Genomic DNA, 20498 nt, shown 5'->3' on the forward strand with positions numbered 1-20498 from the left:
GTTGTATCTAAATCAATACCGTAATTAAAACAAAAATATTTCAGAAAAGCCACAGAGCAGTAAAAACAGGGAAGCAATTACAGGAAACCTTCAAGCATTAGCACTGAAAAAAGGAATTCGAAGAATAAAAAGCTTTCAGCCCCCCGTTTGAAACAGTTACAAAAACCTTTTGGTGCAGCAAATGGCCTTTTAGAGCATTCCCTTCTGCTTGGGCCGGGGAGTTTGTATTTCATGCTATTTCGGCGCACGCTGACCTGAAGCACATCAGGATTATTTCCCCCGGGTTTCTGCCCTCGCTCTCTCCCTCCAAGCGCGTGCCCGTGCACACGTGTACCCACGCACAGAGGTCTGGGCTTGTACCGTATTTCAGCAAAAATTCCAACCGAGCCCAACCACTTCCTTCGCCCCTCATGTCGTTTGCCTAATCACCTCCCACCCCGGACCAAACCCGAAAGCCAACGCCAGCCATCCCACCATGGTTTACTGCTCCCATCTACGTGCAGTTTTCTCATACTCTGACTTCTCAGCCACAACATCGAATTTCCCCTCTTGACACCCTGCAACTGTCCAAATAGAGGAAGGTGCCGCTCGGTGAAGCCCTACCCAATTATCTGATCAAGCAAAGAGAGGGGGAGCGAACACACAGGAAACAGATGGGGCCAGTGATGGCTTGAGAAGTCAATCTGTTTGTCTACTAATTATTTAATGTAGGAAACAATTTCCATACTTAACCCCCTTGATCCCAGGAGTTGCCTTGCTGTTAAGGACGGGAATCAGGCAACGTGTTTTCTCATTAGCATTTAGCACCGGGAGCTCCGCATTAGCCAGCGTTGAAGTTTTGAATAAAAAATGAACAGGAGTCAGACAGCTTATTCATCATCCACGAGGAAGATGTCAAGTTTGGATATCCCAGTCATTATCATAATTGCCAGCGATATCCATCCGTAAATGCACGTCCAGCAGCATTAGTCTCCTTTCGCCGCCACCCGAGCAGTTGACTCTGCCCACCTGCCCCTTCTTCCTGTGGAGGTCCCAGATATTTTGGGAAGACGTGGTGGTGAGTCCCACCTTGATGCACAGGTGTTGCTGGCCATGGAGAGGACCTTGATATCTGCTGTGTAATGGAGCCATCTGCTCCACACGCGATGTTGGCCGGCACATCTGATGATCCCACTCGAAGTGGACAGAGGTCGTAGATTAAGTAATAGAGCACAGTCCGAGATGAAGCGATGAGCAGGGCGTGCTGGGAATTAAAGCTGCTCTGCGGAGAGGACACGAGAGAGGTGCAATAGCTGTGGATCAAAGCAGCTGCAATGGGGAACGGGCTGACTCTGCAGCCAGGCAGCTCTGTCCTGCCTCCAGCTTCCAGCGCTGTCACCACCCCGACAGTAAACGTTCCGTGGGCTTTAATGGCATCTGAAAAGCAGGATCAGGACAAAAAGCCTTTGGAGACTCACAGGCATCTTCTTTCCCTGGCAGCGCTGAGAAGAAACGCGAGGTTTAAATAAAACATGAAAAAAGTCTGGGAGCGAGCATGTTGGCCAACTCGATTTGCAAGGTGCAGAATACAGTACGGCCGTTAACGACCTGGCCCTGGCTCATGCGTGGCATCCCGCGTGAGGGGAGTGGGATCGCGGGAGTCTCTTCCCTGCTCCCCCACGATCCCGGGTGCCTGTATCCAGCTTGGCTGCGCTGGCAGCGTTTGGCCCGGACCCCAGCTGCTATGAGCGGTGCCGGGGCCGGGCTCTGCCACTGGACCGCTGGTCTCTGCGCGCTGACGTAGAATCACAGAGTGGTAGAATGGTTTGGGTTGGGAGGAACCTCAAAGACCATCTAGTTCCAACCCCCCTGCCATGGGCAGGGAAACCCTCCACTACACCAGGTTGCTCAAAGCCTCATCCAACCCGGCCTTGAACACTTCCAGGGATGGGGCAGCCACAGCTTCTCTGGGCAACCTGGTCCAGTGCCTCACCACCCTCAGTGTAAAAATTTCTTCCTTCTCTCTAATCGAAATCTTCCCTCTTTCAGTTTAAAGCCATTGCCCCTTGTCCTGTCACTACACACCCTTGTCCAAAGCCCCTCTCCAGCTTTCTTGGAGCCCCTTTAGGCACTGGAAGGCTGCTGGAAGGTGTCCCCAGAGCCTTCTCTTCTCCAGGCTGAACAACCCCAATTCTCTCAGCCTGTCTCCATAGCAGAGGTGCTCCAGTCCTCGGATCATCTTTGTGGCCCTCCTTTGGACGTGCTCCAACAGCTCCATGTCCTTCCGATGTTGGGGACCCCAGAGCTGAATGCAGCACTGCAGGAGGGGTCTCACGAGAGCAGAATAGAGGAGCAGAATCCCCTTCCTCGACCTGCTGTCCACGCTGCTGTGGATGCAGCCCAGGACATGGTTGGCTCTCTGCAACCAGCTTGTCTTCAGATCCTTGCACCATCCAGCCCCTTTCTCTGCCCCCTTTCCTCATGCACAGGCTCTCACCCCATCCCTGATCCACCTCTCATGAGCACCGTTGGCCACGCACCCTTCATGGCAGCTGGGAAGGAGCGGCATTGGTCTCGGAGTGGACATGAGCTTAAGCAGCGTCCTCCCCAACCGGGAGCTCAGCGGCAGCACGACAGGGGCTGCTTTTACAACATCCCATAATTTTCAAGTGGCCCAGCATGAACTCCTCCCCTCAGCTTTATAGCTGCAGGGTCACGTAAATCTCCGGTACAGTATTTATCACCCTGCCTGCGTTTCGCTGCCTACGCGGGGAGCTTTGCGCAGGGCATCAGGCTGGGCTGAACACCGCGCTGCAGGCAGCATGGGGCCACATCCTGACATCCATCTGCATCCGGGGAGAGGCTGGACACCACCAGGCAGTTCTTCTCTGTCTTCTTGCCCTCACTGAGTGGACCTACTGGCAATGCCACTATAGCTCTTGGAGCCCCGGTGAAATCCCAGGTCCTGGAGTCAGGTGATGGCCAAATCTCACCTTTCATTGAAACAAAAAATCTTTCTGTGTCTTCTGCGTATACAGTTATCTGCTGCTCAAACCACCTGTCGAAGTCCCATCTCCACCACATGCAGGTGAGCAGTAACATGTTGAAATCCAGCATTGCCTCCTCCTGAGCGACTAGAAGGGTCCCAGATCTCCCTGGGTTTGGAGGGACGGATTAGGCTCCTATTTGGCAGCATATATGAAACCATCGCTTCTCTTCTCCTCTGTTTTATTAAATTCAGCGTGTGGTTTTTATGAGAAAAGATAATTACAGAAGAAAAGGTCACTGCTCTCTTTGCTCTGCTGTCAGGGGTCACCCAAGCCATTTATTGCATCACATCTCTGCTGATCAAAACCCAAGCAGTTTGAGACCGGCTCAGGGATGCCACGAGCGTCAAAAGCATTTGGGCTGTCTTTGCCCAAACGCCACCTGGGGCTCTGCTTACACATTCCACAAGTGTTTTATCCCTACAACTCCCGAAGATCACAAAGCAACGTCCTGGCAGGCTGGGCATGTGGGTGCCTTGGCTAAGGTGAGATCCTCGGAAGGGTCCCCAGCAAGAACACGCAATGAACCCCCATGAAGAGCAGCTGACCAGCTTGCGTTGAGCCCTGAGTCTCTGCTGGAGCCTACGGGGGTGGAATTACTCCAGGTGAGCTCAGCACCAAAAGCAGGGCAAGATGATGGGGGCTGTCTCCCCATAGAGCATCTCAATCTCCTGCCACCACTTCCCTGCAACATCTGTCTGCCAGCAGCACAAGAACTGGTGAGTCCCTCCCCCACTGCCACGACTCCATGTGCCACCCTGTACCCACCTCATAGCCACAGCTCTCCATCTCCCAGGGCGGTGTTAGAGGAAAACCATTCCCTGCATGACACGGGGCACTTTTGGGAGAGAAAAGCTCCTGCAACAAGGCCAACAGGGAACGCAGCAAGAGCTAAAGAGCCCTCAAAGCAGGGTACCACGCTCGTGGGGTGAAGGCAGAGATGCCTGGAACAGGTTGCCCAGAGAAGCTGTGGCTGCCCCATCCCTGGAAGTGTCTAAGGCCAGGCTGGATGGGGCGTTGAGCAACCTGGTGTAGTGGAAGGTGTCCCTGCCCATGGCAGGGGGGGTTGGAACTTGATGATGTCTAAGATCCCTTCCAACCCAAACTATTCTATGCTGAGGGCCAATCCTCATCCCAGGAGCTTCAGCAGCACCTGAATCCCAAAACTGGACCAAGAGCTCCCTCCTCATGTGCCCTTCAAGACTCCTGCAGAGTCCCAAGCTCCAGCTGGCCCTATCCCATGTTGCTATACCACATGATAGCAATATTTGCTGATTTTCCAGAAAAGGGTGGGTTTCTGCACAGGAGCAAGACTGCAGATTGAGGTACCTCTGCAGGGAAAAGGGGGGGGGGGGAAGGAAGGGAAGGGCTGCAGGCCTCCCCTGTTCCTGGCAGCACCTCTCACCCCCTTGCTTGCCCACACACTCCCCAGTTGTCCCCAGCCCCATAGACGTCCATGCTACAGTGGGATAAGAAGGTGCCCCAAGTGTCACGGAGATGCTGTGCTGCAGGAGGGTGTTCTACAGCCACCTCTCCAGGGTGATACCCCCACTCATTGATGTTTTTTGGGGTCAGCTGTGGGCTCCTGGGGAGCATAGAGCAATCTCGGTCTCCACCCATCAGCAAAACACCTGCAGAGAGAGCACATTTGGGGCACCTTTCCCACCTCTCTCACAGGATCTTGCCCTGGTGTCAGCGATGCAGCAAGGAGCAGCTTGTTCTTTTCTGCCCCTGCTTTCCTCTTGCTGCTTAGTGGCTGGAGATTCACACCAGGACCCATCTTCCTCCCTCCCCAGCTCTGGCTGTTCCTCTCTTTCGCTGCTCAGGAGAAGACCATAGCCAAATCCTGATGGCTGGTTGGTGCAGGGGAGGCTCTTTCCTCAGCCCTCTCTCCCTCCCCCCCGCACACTCCCTCCTCTCCTCCAAACCGGCAGCGCAGGCTTCAGGCAGGTGAAAATTGATTTGCAATGAACTGGTGCCCTGCCAACGCCTGACTCATCCATTCACTCCGCACACGTTCCGCCCCCCCATCGCTCATAAACCATCGTGCCGGGGAGCGGAGCGGGAATGCTGCGAGAGAGCACAGGCGTTCTGGAGTTTTAAAAGGGTTGGAGAAAACACTAACAGAGACCCGAGCCGCGCAGCGGGACTGATGAGGAGTCACAGCACGCAGAGAAAACATCAAGGATTTACACAGCAGAAGGCAGGCGGCAAAAGGTGAAAATTGGGAACCAAAACCTGCTGAGCAAGAGAAGATGGTGAGAGCACGACTGGGGAGGGCGAGGTGCTCAGCTGGTCCACACCAAGAAGGGTATATGGAGAGATGGAAAACTACAGCCACAGGGGCTCGTGCACAGATCGTGCTCCAGCTGCATCTCCTTGTTAACCCGGGATCGTGCCCAGTGTGCTCTGCACGGCCGACACGCCGGCAGGCTGGGAACAGCGGGCACAGAGGAGGCTTTGTTGGAGACCAACTGGCACAAGCCAGTCAGTCCTTGGCGCAGGGAGGGAGCACCAATTTGCCTCCCAGGGTAAGAAAGCATCTAGGGCTGGAGTTCTCTTTGATGGGCATCAGCCTTTGGATCCCGCTCCTCCCGCTGTTGGCTGCCGTGGTTTATCATCCCCCCATGCTGGCTGCCTTTCCCTGCTCCCAACACATGGGATTTAACAGCACTGTTTTGTTGACACTGGTGGACATGGGATTGCTGGAACTCACCGTGGCCGAGTTTATCCCAGTGCTCCTTCCCAGCACGTGCCCACCCGCTGGCTGAGACCCCCATGGGTGGTGAGGAGCAGTCATCCTCCAGAGCCACACTCATCCACCTGCCCTCAAGCTCAGCGGGGAACACCCCAAGTCTAAGAAATCAGCATCAAAGCACCCTCAGAGCCAGCACAGGGGTGCAAGATCCACTGGAGACTTACACTAAGAGCATCCCTGGGCTGCTGAGTGTGAGAGCTGGCACAGCTGGAGCCCAGGAGCTGGAAGGGCTGAGCCTTGGGGACAGGATGGAGGATGGCAAGAGATGGGAACCAAATTACTCCTCATGGCACAGCTCCCCCAGCCCACTCGGAGGACAAGGCAGCCCCTGTCTCCTCTCCCTGGCTCCCCATTGGTGCAGAGCACCTGTATTTCACACCAATCTTGGATAATTAAAGTCAAGGAAAAAAAAACACGCCAAACTGATGCTGAATAGTTAATATACCCACACTGCTCTGCAAAAAAAAAATAAAAAAGCAGTCCCTCAACAGGCCTGTTCCAAATAATAATTCAAGTTCTTTAGAAAGCAGGTCAGCAGCACTGAGTAATAAGTTCATTATAATCTAATAAAGTTCATTAGTCCTTGAAAAGTCTAAAATGCAAAAGCGATATTACCGACAAAATCGCCCTCTGGCGGGATCATTTCTGGGTGGGGAAAAAAGGGATTTGAGATAAAAGGAAATAAAAATAGGCAGTGAGAATTTGAAATAGGAGAAGACATGGCTGGGAGAATTGGAAACACCTAAAGTACATCCAAAGAGCGGCTCCGCTCCTGCAATAAAAGGGCTGGGCCTCACACATGAAAGAGAAAAGCGGCTATTAATAGCGGGGCAGCCGGGATGGCAGCTCGCTCGTACGCCGAGAAGAGTCGGAAAAAGAAAAATCCCCGCACAAGTGATAATAAAAGCCCTTAATTCAATGTCAGCAGGGTCTGGGCTTGGAGGAAAAAGGAAAAAATTAAAAAGAGGTGACGCATGATTCAGCTCCCAGCCGCTCGGGGACATCTGCATTCAGGTCCCCTACGCGCACGTATCGCTCCGGCAAAGTCAACAAGAGGAGCGAAGGAAAGCAAACACACACCGGCGAGTCTCCTGGCGCTGCCCGCCCCGCGCCTTGGAGCCAGCAACAACCTTGCGCACGTGAAGCCGCCGAAAAGGCGCCGCGCGCGTGAGCTGGCGGGATAGAAAAGCTTCGGGGCAGCGTCCGTGCCGTGCAAGGATACGGCAGGAAAGCGGCAAACGCTGGTCCCAGCCCCAGGAGCAGTTGGGAGAATCGCAGGGTCACACCTGAGCGCGGGTGCTAGATGAGCGTTGCGTGCTGTCCTGCTTCTGCTGGATCCAAATTAAGGATGGAATGGGGAATCAGCTGCAAATCTGATTTCTTACCCAGCCAGGAAGCTGCTCTGAGGCAGCTCCCTGGGAGGGCAGGCGTCCCAGAGATGGAGCCAACATGCTGGCACCCACGGCTGCCCGTCCCGCCATGCGGGGCAGGGGCAGCATGGACAGTCCCAGCAAGGGCAGGTAACCCACTGAGCCGGCTGCAGGAATAAATCCCTGCTAATGACAGCCAGGGCTGGCGCAGACGAGGGCCAGTGCACAAGCAAGGCAGCCGGGAGGATGTGTCCTTTACTGCAGGTTTTGTGGTCGATCCATTGGGATTTTGTACTCTGCAGAAAAATTACTGGTTTGTCTGGATTTTGACATTTTGGCACAGGCACCAAATCAGAGGTGGCTTCGGCAGCAAAACTGGGGAGCGATGCTCTTCCCCTGGGGTGGGGAGAGGGGACCAAGGGCAGAGACCTGTCTTGGGGTCAGCTGTCACCCCCCAGGATTCCCAGGGCTTTCGGGGCCCCGGTTCCAAAATGCTCCTTGTACCTCCCTGGGTGGATGGAGCCTGGGGAGGATCCCAGTGCTGCTGCCACCCCTTGGGAAGCAGGAACGGGTTCTCTTCAAGCAGTAAGGATGGGTCAGACCAAGCAGCCGCTGCTGTTCCTTGCCCTGCTCTGCCTGTTCTGGTCTTCATCCTCAGGGAAATGGGATCAGACACCGAGAAGAACAGCAGCAATTTCTCCAGTACATATTGACTAATTTTTTCTCTTTCCGCCCCCAAAAAGACAGTTATTGCCATCCTTAACGCCATCTAGACAGTGGCCAAACAAGGTTATAAAAGCTCACTTTGCTGAAAAGGAACAGGGATAAGGGGGTGGTGTTAAACACTTCACTTGAGACTCCGTGTTTCAAACCTTTACACTGATTTTCCTTCTTTTCCTGTATCTCCAGCGAAAGGCCAACACATTGTAAAAAAAAAAAAATGTTTGTGATTACAGATAGTTTTTCACTGGATGCTTAACTTGACCCACACACTTGTCCTTCACCTGCTGCTGCAGCCATGGGACACGAGATGCTCCCCACCCTGGGATAAGTGAAAGAACTGGGATAAGTGAAAGAACTGGGATAAGTGAAAGAACTGGGATAAGTGAAAGAACTGGGATAAGTGAAAGAACTGGGATAAGTGAAAGAACTGGGATAAGTGAAAGAACTGGGATAAGTGAAAGAACTGGGATAAGTGAAAGAACTGGGATAAGTGAAAGAACTGGGATAAGTGAAAGAACTGGGATAAGTGAAAGAACTGGGATAAGTGAAAGAACTGGGATAAGTGAAAGAACTGGGATAAGTGAAAGAACTGGGATAAGTGAAAGAACTGGGATAAGTGAAAGAACTGGGATAAGTGAAAGAACTGGGATAAGTGAAAGAACTGGGATAAAAAGCTGCGACAACAACAGCAAACCTCAGTCTCACAGCCTTTCCATCAGGAAAATAAAAATAACGCCCGTACAGCAGCAGCACCACAACCCCAGCCGCCTCCCGGGCGGGATGGAGTGCTGCGGGGTGAAGAGCAACGAGGTTCCCAGGAGCGGTAAAGGTACAGTAAAATTTTGGGCCAAAACAGTTAGTTTGAGTGTTTATAAATGAAGAAAAAAATCAATACATGACATCTGGAAGTATTAAAGAGTTTGCCTGAATACAAACGGAGCCTCGCACAGCATCACTACCCACCGGGGATGCCGAGGCATGAAGAAAACCTTCGGCTTTTACAGGTAGCGCTCGGCATCGAGAGGTGATTTATAGCCAGCGCCGAGGGGGAAGCTCCTTCCGCCGAGCTGCCCTCGCCACGCGCTGAAGGGCGGAGGAAACGGAGAGCCACATCACGTTTTTCCAACGTTGCGTATCTCAACGTTGCGCTGATGCCACGTCAGACCCGCGTGCCGTGGCATCCACACCGCGCTGGTAACGTCTTCTGGTTCACTTTGCTTCTTGGGGGCGGAAAAGGTGGCAAAGCAGGAGACAGCCCTGGCTCAGATCCTTGTTGGAGCCCTGAGGGTGAGCACGGAGGGATGTCCTCAGGCTGATGTTCCAACAGGCGTGTATGAACACACCAATGTGTTTTTTGCAGGAAAAACTGCAAATTCCTGTGTAAACACAGGTGCGGAGGTGAGTTTACTGATGGGACCTCCAAGGCTGGTTGGCAGCAGGACCCCGAAGCACCAACTGCCCATGGAGGATGATCCTGGGCCCACCTTGGGGTTTCAGCATCACAACTGCAGAAACACTGACTCCACAATGAGAAACTCCACAATATTGTTGCCAAACATCTCCAGCAAGCTTCAAGAGAGCATGTTATTGTTGGGGTCGCTTTGGACTCGCTGGAGTCAGTGCCGGCGATGTTCAGCGCTGAGGAAGCAGCATCAGGCTTGTTCCTCACCCCGGGGTAATTTGTCTCCATCAGCCACAGAGGAGAAAAATAAAGATCTGAAAGAAGAACAGCACAACCTATTCAAACTGCAGGGGAACGTCTTGGGAAAGAGCTTGAGGTAATGACCTCAAAGATTGATTCTCTCAACCGGCGTTGCGATAGGCTGCAAATTAAAGCTAGAGGGATGGGGGGAAAAGGCTGCAATTATCAGAATATTGTGAAGCTGAGAAAATATGAAGTGCCAGAGAAAAACCTTCACTGCAATTAGAGGTAGCGTTTCAGATTGCGATTTCAGTGACACTACGTAAATTCAAAACAACTCCAGAAGAACGAGCTGTATTTCCTCAGGGATGCCCCAGCATCACTGGCTGGCTCGCAAGCATCTTCAGGGCACAGGGGGAAAGGAGAATGTATTGCTTGGTTGTTTGCTGGAGTCTAGATACATCACTGGTAGCTGGAAAAATTCAGAGCTAAACAGTTTTCTGGTAGGAATTAGTGATTTGTCAAAACTGGGAAGTTCCATGGAGAGTTTGATCAAGTTCAGCTGGAAACCAGGCAGGGCTGGGGCTGCCCTTGGAACAGATTCCCCAGGCTCCGACAGTCCAGAGAGCCAGGGCAGAACTTCATGCCTCTCTAGGGAGAGAAATATGGTGTTTTTCCAAGTCAAAACAAATCTAAAATCCAGGGAAAAAAAAAACACAAAGCCTTCAGGGCACAGATGCCTTCAGGCACATCTGCTCTCAGAGCAGCTCCCTATAGGAAGTGCATCTGACACAGCACCTACGCATGACACGGCCCTTTGACAAGTGATGTGAAACCTGGCTTCAAGTTGCCCATCAAACGATGTTAGGGGGCAAACACAGCCTATTCCAACCCAAATATAGCTCCAGACTGTACAAAGCATCTGGAGTTGAAAGAGAAGGATATCTAAGGGTCCAGGAGCGGGATCAGAGGAGGAGGGGGTGGGAGACGCAGGCTCAGTGTGAAATCCTCCTGCCTTTGAAGCCAACGGGAGCTCAGTCTTTGACTTGAGCAGAGCGAGGATTTCACAGGTGCCTATAAACAGATCTGAAGGAGCTTTTCAGGGGAGCGCGGACAACGCGAGCTGTATCCTGGTGTCACCCCAGGGAACTGTGCGGTGGCGTTTGAGGCCAGCAGCCAGGAGCTGGACCCGTGTCCGAGCTGGCCAAAGCAGCTCATCCATTTACATCCCAGTGCAGCGCCCACAGCCACTGCCTACGACTGATCTGGGCAGCTTCTGGTGTTCTGCCGTGACCAAGGATCCTGCTTAAGGTGCAGGTTTTCCATCTCCATTTAACAGCAAGGACCCCACCACGTTACACCTCTCAGGCCAGGGATGCGATGCGGGAGTGGAGGGCAGCACCCTGCCCCAGGACAGGGAACCATTCCCTGGAGATGCTCAGCACCGGGTTTGCAGCACTGAAATTGCTCAGCTATGAGATAAAGATGGACTAAGGTCAGAGCTGGGGGAACAAACGCTTTCGGATTTGGCTGCAGACGGGCAGCACAGCATCCATAGGTCCATGAGTAGGTGCATACATTGCTGCGGGGAGGCAACGCCTTGTACAGGCTGCCCAGCCGCGCTCGGAGACAGTAATTCCAAGGCTGGGATGAGACCACAGCCAGTCTACAGGTAAAATAACTTTCTTTAAACCAGGCTTTGAGGAAGTATACTGTCCAATTTCACATCGATCCTTCAAACTGGAGAGGTTTGGCCAAGTCCACATTAGGCTCACTTGCTGGTCCAGTAATACCAGGTACGCGCGCAGAAGCAGAGGGAGATTTCCATGTGACATTACGATCCTGGCAGAAATCCTTATGCATTTAGAGCAGCAAAAAGTGCTTCCAGCTCATGTCTCGGAGAGAACTGGCAGAAGCCCTGCGACAAAAGCACCTCCAGCTGGTGTGAGGTGAGCCTATGCCAGGAGGGCTTGCAGGTCTAGTGCTACCTTGTCTAGCATGGGCCACGCTTACACGGCGAGCAGGACAGATGCGGCACGTCACGCTAGGTTAGTGTGAAGCTCAAACACTCATAACACGCGGTGACTTGCAATGAGATTGTGCAGAGGGCTCCCAGCCATGGGAACTACCCTAAAAAAGATCCCACTGCTGCCTGCTTGAGGTCAGGATGCAACAGGAGTTAAATCATATATATCCAGGAGATATTTCTTTCCTGGAGTTGTTTTATTTCCCAGAGCTGCGGATGCATCTCCCAGCCCCTTGGCTGAAACAATCTCTTCCCAGCACAGCTCCCCGGCACCGTGCACACTCACACTGATATTTCTTGCCCCCAGCCCTCACCAATAACAAGGGAGTTAAAATAATGATGTAATCGTTCAACAGCTCTGTGATTCTGGATGAGGGAAGAACAGACATTTACTGCTCGGATCAATAATTCGAGATAAAAGGAAAAAAAGTCTCACACCACCAAAATATAGGCCTGTATTCCAGTTTCTGCAGAGATCTCATGCAGACAGTAGGAAGCATGGTCCAGTAGCAACAGCACCAGCTTTGGGCTTCCAAGATCTGTTCTGCTGATGACCATCTTGAGCAAAGACTGTGTTCCTCAGGTAGCATTCCCAACCTTGAGGAGCAGAGCCTCACACCTCCGAGTAAGAGCCACCAAGGGGGACAATGTTCTTTCCAGGGGCTCCAGGTCTGCTTACGTAGTTTATTTACTGTTTGAAGTTCGTTTGAAGGTTGAAAGCAGCAGCTTTTCTGGCACATTTGTTGCTGGGGTTGACCTTGCCTGTTGGTGGGCAGGAGTGCTCTGCTCAGGGGTAGCAGCTGTGGACCAGGCAGGTAGAGCAGGACTATTCTGGGCTATTATCAGAGCTCTGCTGAGGAATTTCAAGCAGGTGCCACTTGCCAGGTCTGAACACAAAGGACAGAAACAGGATGGGAGAGAAGAGCTGGTCCCAGCATGGGGTAGAGTTTGGACGGGGGCCCTGCCCCAGCCTTGCTCCCGGGACAAGGGGCAAACCAAGGTCCTGGCTTGCAGCAAGACCAAGAGCATTTTGTTTGGGCAGCGAGTCCCTCCTCACACAGCACTGTATGGAATAGTTCCTTGCTTTATAACTCCTGGCACACAGGCAACACTTGGCCTCAGATCCCCTTTTAAATTCCTCACGCTCTTCGATTTTCTGCTCTCCGTGTTCAGGGCCAAAATTGACTTCATGCATTATAACCCTCTGGTCTGTGCTACCGAGGAGCACCTTCCCCAACTCACTGCTCTACCTGGCTGGATTTATTGAAATATTTCTTTCCATCTGAGTTTTTCAAAGAGTAATGCAAGTTTTTCAAACACTAACACTGATTCGAGACCAAAGGAGAAACACTCCTAGCAGGCAGGTTGTTCTACAGATGGTTCCTGCAATGAAGAGCGGGGCTTTGCTGACACGGGGTAACTGGGCACCCAGTTGCCGGCACTCTGGTTGTCCACCCTCGGTGCAGGATCTCAATGCTTCCCCCTTGTTGCACATCACAACCCCCCCTCTGTGCTGGGTTCATGGGTGGTTTCAGAGGGAGATGAACCAGCTGGTTAGAGGCTGCTGACAAGGTGGGGCTGAGGACAGTTGCCTGGCTTGCATATGTTGTGCTGACCACTAGATCCCATGGTTTGCATCACGCCTCTGTCCCCAACCTCAGTGTATCGCCCCGTGCGTTCCGGTTTGCACTCAGCATTTTACAGGGTTGCAAAGAGCGAAGGCAAACAGCGAGCGCTGAGAGCAGGAGCAAGTGTGGGAGTTGGGTTTGAGGTCAGGAACGGTGTCAGCATCCACAACTGCTGTAATCACAGAAGAGCCCTCGCTGCTCCAAACACCAGCAGTGCCCTGGCCCCAACCCGGGCATGTGCTGCCCAAAGAGCTGCTGTGCTTTGTGATACAGACCATGGAGCTCCCGGGCTTTGCTGTGCTGGGGAGGCTTCCCGTGCACACATGTGGGTGCAGAGGAGCATCCCAGGGGCACAGCACCAGCAGGTCCCTCATCCACCACAAGCTTTGCACACCAGCAAGCGTCGCACCAGTGGCTGACACCATCTCAGCAAACCAAGGAGCTAAAAGCCAGTCTGCTGACCCAAGTGACACCCTGCAAATGAATTGCTTTGCAAAAACCACCCGAACACGAGGCTGAGCCAGTCCATCACCAACCAACCCATGGGCTTCTCTGCAGTAGCTCCAGCTGTTTCTGAACAGCTTCCCACACAGCCCAGGAGACACATGTACATTGACCCACAGAGCCTACAACTCAGCAGCATTCCCACATGGGACAGATGCTGGCTGCAAGGCTGTCTCCAACAGCAGTGGGGGAGCCACGTCGCTAATCCAACAGCCCCTGGGCTGCAGGGGATGGAGCAAAGAGCATCCCTTTCTCAGCCAAGGTCTCTGCTCCAAATTGCTTCCTGAACAAACCAGGCTCCAGCCTGATATTTTGGCAGATGCTTATAGCTTCCATGCAGAGTCACTGACTCCCTCTTCTCTGCAGTGCAGCATGGAGAGTCCTTCTTGCTTGCTGTAGAGAAGGTTCAACCCAGGCCTGACCTGCTCATCGCCATCCAGGGCCACACCAAGATGGCTAGCACAGCTCACGTCCCCAGGAGCCCTTGGGACCTTAGAAACCACCCATGACACTTAGATCCAACATGCACAGGGACAGCAGCCGCGTCGCTCAGATCTGCATTTGATGGGGTAAAGCCGTGGTGGGCTGGGAGCACCAAAGGAGCACACCACATCAGCTGTGACAACCAAACACTCTGGCCACCACATCCATGTGCCATCGAGGGGAGGCATTGGGTTACCCATGGCTGTGCATTTGTCTTCAGAGGCACGGATGGCTTCACCAGGACTTCCCCTCCATGAGTGGGCACAGGGCAGGTGTCCACACCACGGATGTGCACAGGCTTTGGCAGCAAGGGTCATTAACCACTCAGCTCTGGACTTTGCTTCCCTGAGAGAAAATGCTACATAGAAATATATTGACTTTCTTTAATCCCTGCTAAACACAACAAAAGCAGACACTGAGCTTCTGCTGCATTGTACTAACGTGGTGCATGCCGGAGGCAAACTCTGCAGCTCCTCCTGGGGAGACTGGATGTGTGCGTGGGAAGGAGGCACGGACCCGACCTCTGCTTCCAAGGAGAAAAGGGACCTCGAGTCAGCAGGCTCCTGCCCCAGTCCTGACACAGCTGACCCACAGTCTCCTCCTCCAGGTAACCCAATCACCCTTCACTGATGCAGAAAATGGGAGAACCATTGTCTTGCTATGAGAAAGGTGTCAGAGAGAACTTGGCTACTAGAAAGGGCAGAGTGGAGTGTTTGGATGGATGCAGAACCATCTCATTTGTTTTCTGCTCTCCCCAGCACTGTCCCCATTGCTTCGTGGAGGAGCTTCCTACGCCACATCCAATCCCTCACCCTGACTTCATCCCCTTGCAGAGTCCGGCCAAGAGATCCTGTCTCTCCTGATGGACGGCTCAGCACAAGTGCTTTTGAAAACCCAATACAATTCGTATTCCACGCCTGTGCCAACATGATAACAACCACCCCGCAGCGTGATGACAGGGCTGCAAAGGCTACACCTGCTAGCGCACAAGGACAGATTTCATTGGCAACCAGGAGCTTGATTCCCCCACTCCAATTTACACAAGATTTTGCAGATACCTCTTGCAGCGGTGACAAATAGAGCTATGGTTAAGGGGGCACAGGGCACTGCTGCTGGCCCTGGTTATACCCACATCCTTTTACCGAACTCTTTTGAACACAGAGGGAGGAGGGAAGGACCAGATGAGCAGCTGTGAACACGACAAACCTGCTCACATCAAGCCTGGCACTTCGAGACAACCTTAGAAGATACTCGTTTCCCTTGGCATTGTCCGGAGGCGAGCAGAGCCAGGCTTCTGCCACGTCTGGGCAAAGATGAGCACCGGAGGCAGGACTTTCCAAAACACCCATGCGATGTAGGGGGAAGCCCCCCACAATTTATGAAGACACCCCTGAATGCTCTCCAGATGCCCAGCCTCCGATCTGCAGGTGCATGAGCAATCAGCTGCTGATGGAAACCCAGCCTCCTGCCACTTCACCTGCTCAGACCCCTGCTTGAGCAAGGGCTGCCCTTTCCCCCGAGCAGAGCCCAACTCCACCCCTTTCCTCACCCTTCACCACCTGGCTTCAGGGCTGCCCTCAACCTTATTTCCTCTACAACACACACCCTGCCCCACATTATTGAGATATACACCTGCCAACCTCAGGATGCAGCTGAGGACACCAATGTGGCAATATGGCACAGGGGGGCTGCCAGCCCATCAATACAGAGCCCGGCTCGTTATTTATGTGGGCTCACTCCCACACCTCCATGGACACCACCAGAACCCTGATGGTCCAGCCAGGAACACAGCCCTCTTTAGAGTGGCTTCACTCCATCGCAGAGAAATTCCTGCAGACAACAGGGGAGCGGGTCTGTTGCTAAATACGAGCTTTTTATGATTGCAACGTGCCAAGATGAGGAGGCAGGAACAGTCACAATTGTAGAGGGAGAGAGAACCCAGCGAGAAAAACACAAATCAGTGCCCAGTCTGGGGCACACACACCAGTGTGTCGCTCCCATCTCCAGCCCTTCTGCCACAAGACATGGTGCCATGGGAAGGACAGAGAAACAGCTGCTGGTCTCACTTGGGCAGAAGCACCCAACAGTGTGCTTATATTTTCCTGGCCACCTTTCAGTCTGACTTTGCTTCACTCTTTCTGATTTAAAGAGCAATTTGCAGCTTCAAGCAGGTGTTTGAAGCAAGCTGGGTGCTTTTCTCAGTGGAAAAAAAGAAATCCTAAAGCCTTCTTTTCTGGAAAAAGGACAGGTTTGCTCTTATTAGGTTGGAATCACACTTTGGACTTGCTTTTACGTCATGTTTTATGTTTTCCGAGCACTGCATAGGATTAGTTAGTTAATTAATACTTAGTATTATCCTCACAGATGGAGAGAGCTTCTAAGAACTTAAGGTAAAATATTTTAGCAATACAGATTTGTGCCAACCTAAATTTATACTCCTAAGCATAATGAGATTAGTAACAGGGAAAAAAAAAACCACAAAATGAGAGTAATAAAATACAGATCCTTTTTATGCACAATACCAGTCTTTTTGCTTTTAGAAGTCCCATTCTCACCCCACACAGCGAGAAGAGGTTGAGACTCCTCCTTTCATTTTTAATCAAAGCAGAGATTAGCAGCCAGGGCACGAGGACCTTGTGGGAGCTGCAAAACAGCAAGTGGCTTTGGAAGGGACCAGTGACCCACTGGGATGCTCTGCAGAGGGGACCTGGGCAAAGCACGGCCAAAATCACATCATAGGGGTCCAGCTCCTGAGCTCCATGTCTGCCATAGCTCATCCCCACAGCTGCATGGGTCCGGATGGGGCTGAGCCAAGCCCGTGGCGATGCTGGATACCATCACCAGCAGATCTGCAAGATTTGTGGCTGCTCATGCCACCATCCCCAGACCAGTCGCTGCCCCACGGCTACCGAAGGGGCTCAGCATCCCACATGTGGGTGCCAGATAAAATTGGCTCAGCTACGGTTCATTCCCACCTCCAGACCTGAAGATTTTTAGATTTTTTTTTTCTGCTCAAAACCAGATAGAAAAAATCATATAAAAATCACTAAAAGGAATCCAAATGAGGTCACTAAACGTCTTATTTTGAAATACTTTTTTTCACATCAACTTTTTCAGCTTTCAATAGAATTTTAACTGAAACTGTTTCGACAGAAACTTTGAACATTGCTTTAAGATGAAAAAAATCCATATTTGCACTGAAAAATGGAAAAATAAGGTATAAATTCAAAGTTGGATCTAGCTCAGGTTGGCTTTACTTTTTGATGGGGGGACAGAATAGACGATCTCCACAGCTCCTTCCAGCCTAAGCTTCCCCATTTTTCCACACAAGCTATTTTAAAACACTTTCAAGTATTTTGCCATGTAAGAGCCTTCTCAAAAAAAAACCCACTAGCCTTTTTGTCAACTGTTGAATCTTCCCAGTAAAAGAGCATTTCACTTGAAAAAACACCATTGGGCTCAGGACAGGCTCTGCAACCTCATCCGCTCCCAGCTCAAATCAAACCCAGCTGTGACTTGCTCCCAGTTTGGCTGCTCTTCCCCCAAAATTGTGCAGCCCTCTGCTTGGGTCATTTGGGAAGAGAAAACCCTGAGCAGTTAGGGCTCAATTTTATCTTTTCTGTTTCATGTGAAGGTTGTTAGAAAATCAAATACAAGGGGGATGGCACCACACTGGGCAGGCTCAGGGTCTGGCTGAGTCCCTGGGGACACTTTTTGGGTGTACACAAGCTGCTCTGCTATTTGGGCTGTTTGAAGCATTTGGCACCCCTGTTTCCCAGCCTCCATCCACAGGCACCCCATGTTCAGACAGCCTCCAGATCACCAAGTCTCCCAGCCCCAAAGCTCCTACACCTGCGGAGCAGCTTGGAGCTCCCACCGTGAAGCCCACCCCACTCTGCACACACAGTATCACTGTTTCCCAGCTGCACAGGTACATGAGTCACCCCGTCCTTTCAGGCTCTATTTCTGGCTCCTGACACAGACAACAGGAGCAACAGCTGATGTGTCAACATCCCCTTTTATTTTATCTTCCCCAGAGCAGCATCCCATCCACCTGGGGTCAAGGCTGTGGTCAGTGCCACAGCTCACCACTACTCGCAGGCTGCTGGGGCTGTTCGCTCCCCGAGCATTTAATTTACAGAGAAGTGGGTCTGGTATGATTGAGGGGGTCAGAACTAAAAGCTGGTGTGGGTGGAAGGAGAGTTGCATGCCTCCCATCTCTTGGGCATGTCCAGCTCCAACAACATGCCAGGGTCTCACCTGGAGTTAGGGTTAGCTGAGTTTGCATTGCTCCTGCTCCCTGATGTTATCATGGGAAGGAGCAATCGTTGGAAGTCTGGTAAGAGGAAAAAAACCCAAATTCTCTGAGGACTAGACTGGAGAAGTAGGAATAACTAGTCAAGGGCAACAAAAGACCTCCTCACTAGAGCACTGCTCTCCAGCCTGGGATGCGAGAAACCTGGAGCAGCCCATGCAAGGGCTCCTGATCTTCTGCTCCTGTTACATGGGAGGACAAGGAACATCCCTAGAGCAACCTGCAGGTCCCAGTTTTTCCACAGAGGAAAGGAAGCAGCTCCCACCTCGGCCAGGGGACAACAATGCTGCTCCCCACTGAGGACAGCCTGGCCAGGTAGACATGGCCTTCCCCCAGGTGTTCCCAGCAGAGACTGGCTGCTCCTTTGATTCCAGGCAAGGAAAGATGATCCTTTGAGCAGAAGCTTCCTGCAGCCTTCCTAGCTGTGCAGGATTGTCATCTCAGTTACGCCTTAAAATAGATCAGGGCATTTGCCTCATTCGCTTTGTGTAGAGACAGCGATAATTAGAACAAAGAGGAGCCTAAACTTTGTGGTGATGAGAACTTCAGTGGGGAGAGATCACATTGGCAGGAAAATCAATCCACTGCAAAGAAGGAAAAGAAAAAGCAAGCCACAAGACCAGAGCTGCTTCAATAAGGCCAACAGCATGTTCAGCTGAATTAGGGTCCCCAATTAGACAGCTCAGATTAAGCAAAGACTGGCAGAAGATCTGCCTGGAAAAAAAAATAAATCTGACCTAAATAAGGTATTTGCAAAGATGAGATCAGTGTGGAGAACAGCTGTGGTCCAGAGCAACACATCCACCCTCAGCTGGGTCTAGGTCTGAACGGAGAGGGTCCCATCCTGCTCTTGCTGGCCATGGCACCACCGGTCCCAGAGGAGGGATGGCCAGGCTTGCAGGGGAGGTGCAGCCACCAGGTCAGACATGCCAGAAGGAGTTAACACAGTGCACGCTGTGGGAATAATAATTCAGGCCTCTTGTTTGTAATCTCAAGGATTTAATTTTAGAAATTACAGCTCATCAGGAATTACTCACTGAACCTGGAAATGACAGACTGAAAGGAGAAGAAGCACTCCTGCCAGCCGCTTATCAAAAACAGTGGGACACAGGAGCCAGCCTGGAGAGGGAGTAGGGCCACTGCCTCCAGGGCCACCACATGCCTGGACCAGGACAGTGGGACAGCCCAGGAAACTCTGGCAGCATGAAGAACACTGACACAAAGCGCTGGAGAGGCAATAGAGAAGGTCCCAGGGGTGTGGGGTCACAGCTCACCCCATGGCTGGGGGTCTCTGCTGCAGGGTGCAGCATCCCTCACCTGCAGCCAAGGGTCTGCCCCGCACTCCGCCAGCTGCAGCACAAACCTCGCCAGGGCCCGGACACGGCAGCAGTGCAGAGCAGGGCTGGTGCAAGCCAGCACCATCCTCACTGTTTGGGACAGCCCTCTGTCAGGGCAGGGCCAGGGAGCCCAGCAAAGCCCCTGCGTGGGGTGACACAGCTCGCCCAGCACGTGCAAGACAGGAGTGGGCTTCTGCAAGACAGCAACTGCTGTGTGTCCAGCCAGGAGGGGGGTATTCAGGGGGGCAGGGATGTATTTAAGGTGCCCCTGCCCATCTCACAGGGGTGCGTTGCTGTACATCCCCTACACTCTGTCCTGGGCGCCTGCTGGTTTCTGCCAGCGATGGAGACCGAGCCAGTGCTGTCACCTCCATATCCCAATGGTGACCTTTGGGAAGAGAGGTTGGGTGGGCTCTTGGATCAGTAGCCCAGGAGGACACCACAGCTCAAACGGGCAGTGGGTCCCTGGGGACACTGCCAGCCCCGCTCCCGTGGCTGTAGCACACACGGATTCGTAATGTGCCTGCGGGGCCCAGGAACTGAAAGCTCCAAGCGCTATATTTAGCCTCTTGTTTGTGGAAATACACCAATTTGGTTTCGTAACGGATTTTGTAGACTATTAAATTCATCTGTGTTTTTTGGAGAGGACAGGAGTTATCCCAGACTAGGCAGCCCACGGCACGGCG

This window comes from Tauraco erythrolophus, chromosome 16, assembly GCF_009769465.1.
Source record: "Tauraco erythrolophus isolate bTauEry1 chromosome 16, bTauEry1.pri, whole genome shotgun sequence".
In the NCBI taxonomy this organism is placed as follows: Eukaryota; Metazoa; Chordata; class Aves; order Musophagiformes; family Musophagidae; genus Tauraco; species Tauraco erythrolophus.